At 34.7% G+C, this 12,320-nt stretch overlaps 1 non-coding gene and 1 pseudogene across 1 annotated transcript; one reads left to right on the top strand and one right to left on the bottom strand.

Annotated features, from left to right (window-relative positions):
- Nucleotides 1-4,398: 4,398 nt before the first annotated feature.
- Nucleotides 4,399-5,708, bottom strand: LOC113192577 (BTB/POZ domain-containing protein 10 pseudogene; annotated as a pseudogene).
- Nucleotides 5,709-7,389: 1,681 nt separating this feature from the next.
- Nucleotides 7,390-7,496, top strand: LOC113192582 (U6 spliceosomal RNA). Its single transcript, XR_003302029.1, has one exon. It is a non-coding gene; the product is annotated as a U6 spliceosomal RNA (small nuclear RNA).
- The last annotated feature ends 4,824 nt before the right edge of the window (nucleotides 7,497-12,320 follow it).

Genomic DNA, 12,320 nt, shown 5'->3' with positions numbered 1-12,320 from the left:
AGGCCCTAATCTTCATCATGTAGGATTAGGCCCCAATTTCCTTAATAAGACTCTTATAGCACAAGAATTAAAAACAAGAATCAATAAATGGGATGGAATCAAACTAAAATTTTTTTCTCAGCAAAAGAAACAATCTGTGAGGTGAACAGAGAGCCTACATCTTGGGAGCAAAGTTTTACCCCTCACACATCAGATATTGGTATTTATTGTGGGGGAGGAAACAGTGAGGGAATTGAACCACTTAACCTCTCAGATTCCACCCCATTTTTCAAGATGAATTTCAGTAAAATCTTTTAAAAAAAAAACAACTAAATATTAGAAGAGAATGTTATCACATGTTTTTGTACTTTAACACAATGGACTATGGATGATGAATACTGTTTCTAACTGCTTGTGACATTAGCTACAAATATTTTGATTGCAGCCATCTGGAACTTATATGCATATGAACAAAAGGTAACATGCAAAAGGAAATAAGTTGTTACTGCAGGATAGAATAATTTGTGAAGCTTTAAAAAGTTTTTTTTTTTATCTTTTTGTTCTCTGTTCTTTTTTGGTTGTTTTTTTTTTCTTTTTAGTAATAATTTTAAAGCCTTTAGGCTTCTCACAATTTAGATCTCTCTTTGTCTTTTCAATGGATTTATTCTCTAAGATCTCTGTTTTCAGCTCCCTTGGAAAATTAAAGCAGATCAAACTTCATTGCAATGCAAGGCTGTGATCAGAGATTATTTCATCACCACTAGGTTCTCACATTTCTTCTTGAGCAAGCATCTAGGAAAGGAAGCCCCCAAAAGATCCAAATAAAAGGGTAGGAACAACACTGAAAGGGTAGAGAACAGAGAGAGAAGGTAAAGGAGCTGAAATAAAGAAAGCATCTGTATTAATAGCTGAGAAGAAGATACATCCAAGGGAAGAACACAAACTACTCTGGTAACTATCAAAATATCAGACCATCTTTCTGTAGAGTTGAAAAATACATTCAGCTTATTCTTCCTTCCCACTTTCCTAACCCACAGGTTAGATATTTGAGGTACTGCTTGAATTAAGTCACAAGTGTATCCACCTACTGAATTTTGTAGGTGACCAAAGATAAATAGTAGTGTTTTGAAGTTAAGGTTAGAGCTGTGGAATTCATCTGCTCAAGAAATCTCTGATATATGAGCTATTCCATATCAGATACTGAGAATACAACCAGTAGAGGGAATGTCTTCAAGGAGTTTATGGTCTAGAAATCATACCCTAAACAACCAATATTGTGTCATTGTGTAACAAATAATTTCAGAAAGCATGCACATGGTGAAGAAGACAAACAGAAAGGACATACTAATTGTAAGTAATAGGATTACTAAAATGGTCTGTTTAAAAATATGTCCTGAATGTGAATTATTAAATGAATAAATGATTAGGTTGCTTTTTCCAATACCAAAAAAAAAAAAACACAGACATTTTTCTGTCTTGTCAGAGAAGACAGTCCTAACATACTCTGGTCGTGTACATAGTAAGTCTTGAATTAATATGCAAGGCATCTTAATTTCTCTACAGAGATGCAATGTCCCATATGACTTCAAATAATAATATCCTAAAAGTTTTTACTGGAGAATTCATAGAAATCATATAAAGCCATCTCATTTAAAGTTGAGATTCAAAAAGAATAACTTACCTACTAATAAAAATGGCTATTTAGAGGCAGAATGGGAACTAGAATCCAGCTCTCTTTTGCCACTATGGCACTTTGCATTGACTCATACATGCTTTTAAATAAGTTCCTCTTCAGATCTTCTTCAGAACTTACCTATCGAAACGAGTTAATTCTACGTTGATACACTGAGAAAGCTGGTAGATTTACTAAAAGGCAGAACCCAACTTAATCCAAACAGAACAAGCAAATAATATACATGGAAATGTTTAAATTCTTCATTAATTTTTGTAGATGTATCTTAAAGCAAACTACTTTCAATGTTCTAAGTACATAGCAGTTGTTTAGCTAATGCAGGTTGTTCTAAATTGAGTCTTTGTCCCATAATTTTTCATCTTGACTACATTTACCACTAAATTGTTCAGGATTACTGCATTCTCTTCAATTTTTATGACAAATAAGGATGAGCACCTTTTTATATGCTTACTGACCATTTGACTGCTATTTTTGTAACTTATCTGGTTAATGTATTTTGCACATTTTTTATTGGGGAATCTTTCTCATGAATTTCTATAGAAGCTCTTTATGTATTCTAGATACTAGTCCCTTGTCATATATGTGTATTTCAAGTATCTACTCCCTAGTCACAGGCTATCTCTGTAGCAGAAATACAACTAATAGCTCTATCATGGTACAAAAGCATGAATTCTTCTGGAGGTCATGAATAGACATTTCACTATATAGTTCCTCTGATGTATTTAGCTAAACTCTGCTTTGATCTTCTCAGGAGGAAAATGGAGCACACTAAATCGTGGTCTGAAACAAAGTTGCATCTATTGCTAGACAGGGAAGAGAAAGTGGAATTGTTAACTATGAATTGTTAGATCTCCCTAACATAAATTGAATGGGATAGATATAGTGGGAGAAATGATATGAAATGAAGAAAAATAAGACTCTGATTATTTCAGGAAGTTGATTACAAACTCTTCCTTTAAATGTCTGCCTTCAGCTTTCTTTTCACCAATCCTGAGATGCCTGATGTCAGGTCTAGAGAGAATTGCCTAGAGTAGAGTGGGCATAGGGTCATTTCATGGAAACACTTATATGAGTGTCTAATGTATGGCAATATTCTTCTTTAGAAACCTATTTTGACTTTGTTATGACACCAGTGGTGTAGCACATTGCCACTTGCTACTGGAGTTTCTTCTTCTGCAATCAAAACTCTTGGTGGAACTTGGATGTCAGCAGCAGAGGTTCCCATCCAGGGGGTAAGAAACTATTTGAGTGGTGAAACTAAGAAGAAACCTAAGATCTGACAGGTCAGATATCAGCTGCAAATGAATTACAGTAGATGGGGTAGAGAGAGAAGATGGGAGGGGAGGGGAGGGGGGATAGTAGGGGATAGGAAAGGTAGCAGAATACAACAATTACTAATAGGGCATTATGTAAAATTGTGGATGTGTAACCAACGCGATTCTGCAATCTGCATTTGGGGTAAAATTGGGAGTTCATAACCCACTTGAATCTAATGTATGAAATATGATATGTCAAGAGCTTTGTAATGTTGTGAACAACCAATAAAAAAATTTTTTTTAAATTTTAAAAAAAAAGATATCAGCTGCTGGGGAAATAGAAGGAGGTACCTTACAAAGTTCAAGGGAGCAGAGTCCAAATAGGTACCTTTACTGGGGGAAAAAAAAAGCAGGCATCTAGGAAATTGGTTGAGTCACACAGTATCACTGACTCAGAATAAACCAAACTTCACACAAAAAAAATTTACCCAATTGGTAAATTTTTCCTCAACCTAAGAATTTTAGAAGCACATAAACTCCTCTTCCACCTCCTCCATTGGTGTTAGAAAAAGTCAATATCCATCTGTCAAAATAAAGCATTCCTACAAGTATACTATAATTTTTAAAAGATGGAAAGAAAAAATTCTGAGTATATTTATTTTTTTAAACAATGGAATTTTATTTTGATGAAAAACTTGAGTTTACAATCATTTAGTAAATGAAGAACAAACACTTCATTTTCCTATCCCATAACTCTTAAGAAAAGAAAGCATTAGTAAATAAATATCTGTGAACAGATTAAGGGTAAGGCAGACCGAATAATAAACCACCTCTGATGTTCACACTCCCTGCATGTGACTCACTCTAAACAGGTGAAACGGCACTGAAGGTAAGTGAACTGATAAGATATGAGCATTGAATCTCATCCTAATCATTTAAACAAGCCCAAGACAAATACTTTTTTGCTCATCCAGGGCAACAAACTATACACATTTTACTGAAGGAATACTCTGATAGAAGCACTTATTTATGTTACACTGTGCATTGTAACTATAAAATGGCTTGAACAGTTCCATTTAACCACCATTTATAAAGTGCAACCATATAATATTCTGCATTTTATCTGGGGTGTGATGAACATCAATCTAGACTGAAAGTACCCCAGCTGCCAATTTCCACCACTTCTGAAAAGATCTAGATGTGTGAAAAAGGACTGTCCCCCATACAAAGAACCAATTTCACAAACCTACTGGTAAACAAATACATTTATATAACTGGAACCTCAGGATGCTAGAGTTGTACTCATTTAAAAAGCCATTCAGCTACCTTTGGTCTTTAAAAAAGCCAACACTGCAATGTCCTAAAACGTTATGTGCATCTCACAATGAAGAGTAGCCTTGCAGTGCAGAATGAGGAGAGTACAACGTCACTGTGAAGAGTAGCATGCTATGGTTTTAAGGAACATCAGCATCACAGCATTGGATTCTGTGCATCAGGATCGAGGTCATTGATGCCAGAAGGGGGGTGAATGGGAAGGATATCCAACTCATCCACTTGCGGAGTTGGGTGCATGACAACCAGCTGGTCCTGGGGAATGTCTGCGGCAGCTGCTGCCAAGTTGGTGATAGATTTACTCTTTACACACTGAAAGTCTACATGTCGGCTCTTTCCTTCTTCCTTCTCCCATGACATTCGATAAAGGGTCTTTGGAAATAGTTGTAAATAACTTCTGGGCGGCCCCCAGGTCTTTTCTTTACTTTTTCTTTGTAGGTAGGATAACCTTCAATTCCCAATCTAATCTTCTTAAGACCCCTCTCCTTTAAAACTGATTTGGCCACATCTCTGTTTTCAATGTACTTGAAAAATCTATATAATTTTGTGCTATAAATAATTTGTGAATATTCTTCTCCCATCTGTGGTGGATACTCCTCATCCCAATCAACTACATCGTCATCTGTAAGCACCACTATATGGCATTCTCGTTCCCCACTCTGAGCACTAGCTACCATGAGAGGGAGGATCATTTCTTCCAGATAAAATTCAAATTGTCTACGAGCACCATCATTTGATAACTCATGCATCAGGGCACTGAGATCTCTACATTTAATAGTACTATATTCAAAAGAAATACAAAGATAATCACAAGCTTCTCTCAGCTCAGGAATAGATATGCCATCAGGACAACGGATTATTCCTGTTTTATAGTAATCCAGAATAGCTCGAAATACAGTGGAACCAATTCCTTCTGCCACTTCATATTCTCCCTTCTCATTGGGACGTGTAAAGTTATGTTCTCGGCCAGATCCAAACATCCTGCCCAACATTGTATTTGGCTGTGCAGTAAAAATGGATGGGTCTACAACAAATCTAGTGTTATCCACTATTAGTGTCACTCGTTCTGATGTCCTTACATTCCGAGCTCCTTCTTTTGCATTTTCATATACAAACACCATCTCCCCAGATGTCTTACAGCTACCATCTGAACTTGACTGACTACTGTTTCTGCTGCTATTCCCAGCACTGCTAATGGAACCATTTGGGGATGCTTTTTGAGGACAAGGACTGCTTGGACGAGAGGAACTGTGATCTTTTTCTCGTTCAACATGATGCTGCCGTGTTGGAGAAGTAACATTTCTAATACAAGGAGTGAGCTGAGACTCTGCTCTTTCATGAGATGAATCTCGTGATCTGTCACTTGACCTTCGTCTATCTCTTGATCTCTCATGTCCACCACTAGCACCATGCAGACTCATTTTGGTGTGGTCAACTCCTCCTTTAGCCACACGTAAGGGAGTACTGTAGGCCCAGTCGAGCGTCCATGGAGGATCAAGGCGAAGGCCCAGGTCGGGACGCCTCTGCTTCCTCCTCAACCGGATCCCTCCAGAGCTGCCTGTGAGGCGGCCACTCCCGACGCCTGCGCCTACTAGAGCCGCCAGGCAGGTTGCAGGCCGGCTCCTCAGCCGCTTCTCCTGAGTATATTTATTTTAATTAGGTATTTAGGACATCAGAATTGCATTTTAACTCATTCATTCTGAGCACATGATAAAACATACATACATACATACATACACACAGCAAATGAAGTAGAGACAAACTATAGGACAAAGGCAATATAAATTTCTATAATTAGGCAAATGATTACAGATTACTTATTTTGAGATAAAATAAGAACAGAAAGCTCAGGTCACAATACTGAAAATGACAAATACTCAAAAATTGAACAAAATATTTTAACACATTTTTATTAAAAAAAAACTATACAGATAATCAATCTTTATATGAAAAGGTTTTGTTATTAATTATCAGTAAAATGAAAATTAAATCCAAAATGAGATACTACAAGACATCTATTAGAATAGCTTAAATTAAAAAGACTATCAGTACTATGTCCAAATTAGAATATGGATCAGAACATCACCCTAGAGGACGTCAATGGTTCAACCACTTTGGAAAAGAGGTTAGCAATTTTTTAGAAAGTTAAAAATACACATACAATGCACTCTCATATTTCAGTTATTTCATCAGGTAGAATGCCAGCATACACATACACAAAGACGCCTATGCTACAGTTTATAGCAGCTTTATTCAAGATAGAACCAAACTAGAAAAAGTTAAAATGTCCTCTAACATGAATGCACAAATACATTTTTATTAATTAATTTATTTATTTTAATTAGGTATATACTACAGCAGAATGTATTTTGATTCATTGTACACAATTGTAGCACAACTTTTCATTTCTCTGGTTGTACATGATACAGCATCATATGATATGTGCAGGCATACATGTACCTAGGGTAATGATGTCCATCTCATTCCACCATCTTTCCTGCCTCCCATAAGTACATTTTGATACAATCATTCAATGAAATTATCTTCAGCAATGAAGATGAACTAAATATTTATAACTCAAACAACATGCGTGCATCTGGAAAACATGCTGCTAAGTGAAAACAGACAAATTCAAAAGGCTACATTCTTCATGAACCCAATATATATTACATTGTAGAAAAGCTAACCTGTAAAAATAGAAAACACATCACTGTTCATCAGAAGGGATGAGCTGACCACAAAAGCACATGGAAACTTTCCAGAGTGACAAAATATTCTACATACTGAATAATGGTAATCATTACATCACTGCATAAATTTATAAAAACTCATCAAACTGCACACTTTAAAGGTTGAACTTATTGTATGTAAATTTACCTCAGTGAACATGATTTTTTAAATATTAAGTTATGTCAAACAGTTTATTTTAAAAAAGTACTTAGAATAAAACTGAATAAGCATTAGGTGGACATAAAACAGGAACTAAAGAATTCTGGTACAAAAAAAAGGAAGTAAAATGCAAAATTATCTCAGGTATAAAACAAACTACAAAACTTCCAAAACAGAATATATAAGTCCAAAATTTCAATAAAGGGCAAATAGGATATAAATAAGAAATGTCAAGAAAAAGTACTCGCTTCAGCAGCACATACACTAAAATTGGAACAATACAGAGAAGATTAGCATGGCCCCTGCACGAGGATGACGCACAAATTTGTGAAGTGTTTCATATTTTTATTCATTTGGAAAAATAAGAGTCCCAGAATAGCTAAAGCAACCCTTAGCAGAAAGAGTGAAGCAGGTGGCATCACTATACCAGACCTTAAACTATACTACAAAGCAACAGTAACAAAAACAGAATGGTATTGGCACCAAAACAGACTGGTAGACCAACAGTACAGAATGGAGGACACGGAGACTAACCCACAAAATTACAATTACCTTATATTAGACAAAGGTGCCAAAAACATGCATTGTAGAAAAGATAGCCTCTTCAACAAATGATACTGGGAAAACTGAAAATCCATATGCAACAAAATGAAATTAAACCCCTATCTCTCACCATGCACAAAACTCAAAGTGGATCAAGGACCTAGGAATTAAATCAGAGACTCTAATAGAAGAAAAATATAGGCCCTAATCTTCATCATGTGGGATTAGGCCCCAACTCCCTTAATAAGACTCCTATAGTGCGAGAATTAAAATTAATAATCAATAAATGCAATGGACTCAAACTAAAAAGTTTCTTCTCAACAAAAGAAACAATCTGTGAGATGAATAGAGAGCCTACTTCTTGGAAGCAAATTCTTACCCCTCACACATCAGATGGAGCACTAATCTCAATTGTGGTATATATGTGTAATAAGAATTGTAATGCAAAAAAAAGTACATGTATAAAGACATGGATTAGCATAAACATACTTTATATACAAAGATATGAAAAACTGTGCTCTATATGTGTAATAAGAATTCTAATGCATTCTGCTATTGTGTATTTAAATAAATAAATAGATAAAATCAATAATTTTTAAAAAAAGAACTCAAAAAGCTATACACCAAAAAAAAAATAAAAAACCAAATAACCATCAATAAATGGGCCAAAAACCTGAAGAAACACTTCTCAGAAAATGATGTACAATCAATCAACAAATATATGAAAAAATGTTCAACATCTCTAGCAATTAGAGAAATGCAAATCAAAACCATTCTAAGATTTCATCTCTCTCCAGTCAGAATGGCAGCTATTATGAAGATAAACAACAATAAGTGTTGGCAAGGATGTGGGGGGAAAGGTACAATCATACATTGCTGGTGGGACTGAAAATTGGTGCAGCCAATATGGAAAACAGTATTGAGATTCCTTGGAAAACTATGAATGGAACCACCATTTGACCCAGCTATCCCCTCTCTTTGGTCTTTACCAAAGGACTTAAAAACAGCATACTACAGGGACACAGCCACATCAATGTTTATAGCAGCACAATTCACAATAGCTAAACTGTGGAAACAACCTAGATGCCCTTCCGTAGATGAATAGATAAAAAAAAAAATGTGGCATATAGACACAATGGAATATTTAACTCAGCAATAAAAGAGAATAAAATCATGGCATTTGCAGCTAAATGGACAAAGTTGGAGAAGATAATGCTAAGTGAAGTTAGCCAATCCTGAAAAACCAAATGCCGTATGTTCTCTCTGAAATAAGGAGGCTGATTCATAGTAGGGTAGAGAGGGGGAACAAGGGAGGAATAGACAAACTCTAGATAGGGCAGAGGGGTTGGAATGGAAGGGGCATGGGATTAAAAATGATGGTAGAATGAGATGGACATCATTATCCAAAGTACACGTATGAAGACATGAATTATTATAAATATACTTTGTATACAACCAGAGATATGAACAATTCTGCTGTATTTGTGTAATATGAATTATAATGCATTGAGCTGTTCTATGTAAATAAAAAATAAAAATAAAAAAATAAATGTCAAGAAAAAAGAATTCAAGAGAAAATGACAGCTATTGGGAAAAGGCAAAAAAAAGATATAACAATTGGATTTCATAAAGAAGAAAAAAAATAAATTAAACAAATAAATATTCAATCACAAAACTTTTCCTGAAATAAAACATCTGCATCTACATGCTGAAAAAGCATATTGTAAACCTGTAAAAATTGAACCAGAATAAGATTTGAATTTGGTGTCAACATACCTTATATACAAACAGAGATATGAAAAATTGTGGTATATAAGTGTATAAAGAATTGTAATGCAAAAAATGGACAACTTAAGCTCCATTAAAAGTAATAAAAACTTAGTTAATGAAAAAAAAATTGAACCAGAATATACAATGTCAAAACATGTTTTAAAATATCAGAATTTAAGCTTAAGAAAAAAATCCTCTGCATTTCCTGGCAAAGATACCAAGTCTCTTACAAAGGCAAAAACAAAACATAAAAGATAAGTGCACATCAAATTTCTGGACAAGATCATTTTAAAGCAAAAGACTGAAGAAACACTAAAAAAGTTACTCAGAAAAAGAAAGTGTGGATGAAGAATATTATACCTAGCTAAGAATTTTGTAAGTACCAAAACTTGGAAAACAGTTTTAAGCATGTAAGCACAGAATATTGTACCCATCTGCCCTTATTAAATATTTATCAAAGAATCGATTTGCCTAAAAGATGTCTCCGGGTGTGTGGGGACAGGGGGGTGGGAGTGAGGGACCGTCAGCAAGAAGAGATTATAAGGATTGGACATAACTGTGGATCTATAATGAAAATAAAAGGTGAATGGTTAGGTGGAAGAAATGTACCTGCCCTTGCAAATTAAATATAATGAAATCTTAAATATGTCAAGAGGAGTGGAAAAGAGTAAGGAAATTGAAGGTCACTGAATACCTCATGAATAAGAGTTAGAGATTAAAGGAAAGTTTTAAAATAGTATAGTAAAAGTCTACTAATTATCTTTAAGAGTACAAAGATAAGCCGTTCAAAAGATAATACATTCAATTAAAACTGGGTGGCTAAAAGCAGAGATAGGCAAGAAGACATTATGAGCTCATTTTATTTTACTTCAGAGTTGAAAGCCAAAAAATATCTGCAGTAAAGAGATTTAAGAGCATTAAGTAAAAGTTGTTTTTTAAAAAGTCTAGATTAAAACTGTCTCCCTAAATGCCAAAAATATTTTAAAAATAACTAGCACAGAAATTATATAATAAGTGACTATTCTACATATTTATCAAATACAGATATGCTGAAGAAAATGAATATAAAATGATATATCAAACAGTGAAATATTGAATGTAAATGCACTTAATGTGTATAGTTTTTAAAGTGCTTTCTTATAGGTTTCTGAAGAAAAATTCAATTTTATGCTGCGTACAAAGTACACACTAAAATATACTGACACAAATAAGCTAAAAATAAGGAGGAACAAATATTCATGGCAAATGCAAATAAAAGGAAATCAATAGTCACAATCTTAATGCCAAAAAAAGTAGAATCAGACTACAAGTTAATTGACAGTAACAAAAACAAGTAAAGATTATGGCTCCAATTCACAATGAAAATAAAAAAACATTTACAAATATCTATATCCCAAATAACACAGCAGCAATTTTCATATACCAAACGTAGAGTATACAAAGAAAAAGAGAAACAGTAATTTAAAAGACATAAATCTTCCTAAGTACTTATAAGAATCTATAGCTTTAAAAGAAAATCATCAATAGGCAAAAACATAACCATAAGAGTTGCCTTGTCTACCCTCTAGGTCCTTCCACTCTGTGAGGCCCCTGGATTAAGGATCAAAGCAATAGATGATTGATTCCATGGTAGTTGGCAACTCAAACAGCAAGCTTTGTATTACAGTAGAGAAATCTCTGTGAGGCTTGTGGTTCCTGAGAGATTAGGAATTGCCCCTGAAACAGAAGGGAGATCTCACCCCAGGGTAGCCTGCTTTCAAAGACAATCTGATGCCCAGTATAAAACAACCTTAGCTCTCTTGCCTCTGTTCAGAATGATTCTGATGGATGACCCAGGTTCCAGCACTACTGATGGGATTGGCTAATGTTTCTTCTATTGCAAGTACCTCTCAGTTCAACTTCCAATTAAAGTCTGCTGCCCTTAAACACAGATGTGGTCCCCAGGTGTACTTCCCAATAAACTGCCCCACTACCGATTTCCCTCCCAGTCTCTTTCCCAGGAAACCTAAATTAATATGACAGTAATGGTTTACACGTTATTGACTATTTGCAAAGAAATCTTTTGGCACGTAACATCTCTAAATTCATTTAATCTTTACAAAAGTATTATGTAGTATTATTATCTCTAGGATCACATGTCTGCTAAGTGGACCCAGGATTGAAACCCAGGATCCTAAGTCCATTTCCTTCACCATAAAGACTCCTTTGTAAGATTAAATACATTGTTGAGCATTGTTATTTATAAATTAAAAAGGTAAAGAAAATACACTATCAAAAGATATGTAGTGCCTCAGAGCATTAATCTCCAAGATATATAAATGATGCAAAAAACTTAAAACCAAAAAAAAACCTGAATTAATAATTGGGAGATAGGAAAGAATAGAAATACTTTGGATTGGACAAAGGGGAATGAAGGGAAGGGAGGGGGAATGGGAATAGGAAAGACAGTAGAATGAACCAGAAATTACTATCCTATGTGCATATATGATTACACAACCAATGTAATTCTACATTATGTACAACCAGAAGAATGAGAAGTTGTACTTCGTGTATTTATGTCAAAATACATTCTACTACAATATATAATGAATAAGAACAAATTATATATATAATCAGAGAAAAAAAAAGTTTAAAAGCTGGGCATAGGGACTCATACATATATTCCAAGCAACTTGGGAGCCTGAGGCAGAAGGATCACAAGGTCAATATCAGCCTCAGTGTCTCAGTGATACTCTCAAAAACTTATCAAGACCCTGTCTCAAAAAAAAAAAAAAATCTAAGGATATATCTCCATGGTATAGCACCCCTGGATTCAATACACAGTTCAACAACAACAACAAAAAGATGTATAGAAGGGG

The sequence above is a fragment of the Urocitellus parryii genome, chromosome 4 (assembly GCF_045843805.1).
Source record: "Urocitellus parryii isolate mUroPar1 chromosome 4, mUroPar1.hap1, whole genome shotgun sequence".
In the NCBI taxonomy this organism is placed as follows: Eukaryota; Metazoa; Chordata; class Mammalia; order Rodentia; family Sciuridae; genus Urocitellus; species Urocitellus parryii.
Note: the sequence above shows the minus strand (reverse complement) of the source record. Positions and strands in the feature narration are given on the sequence as shown.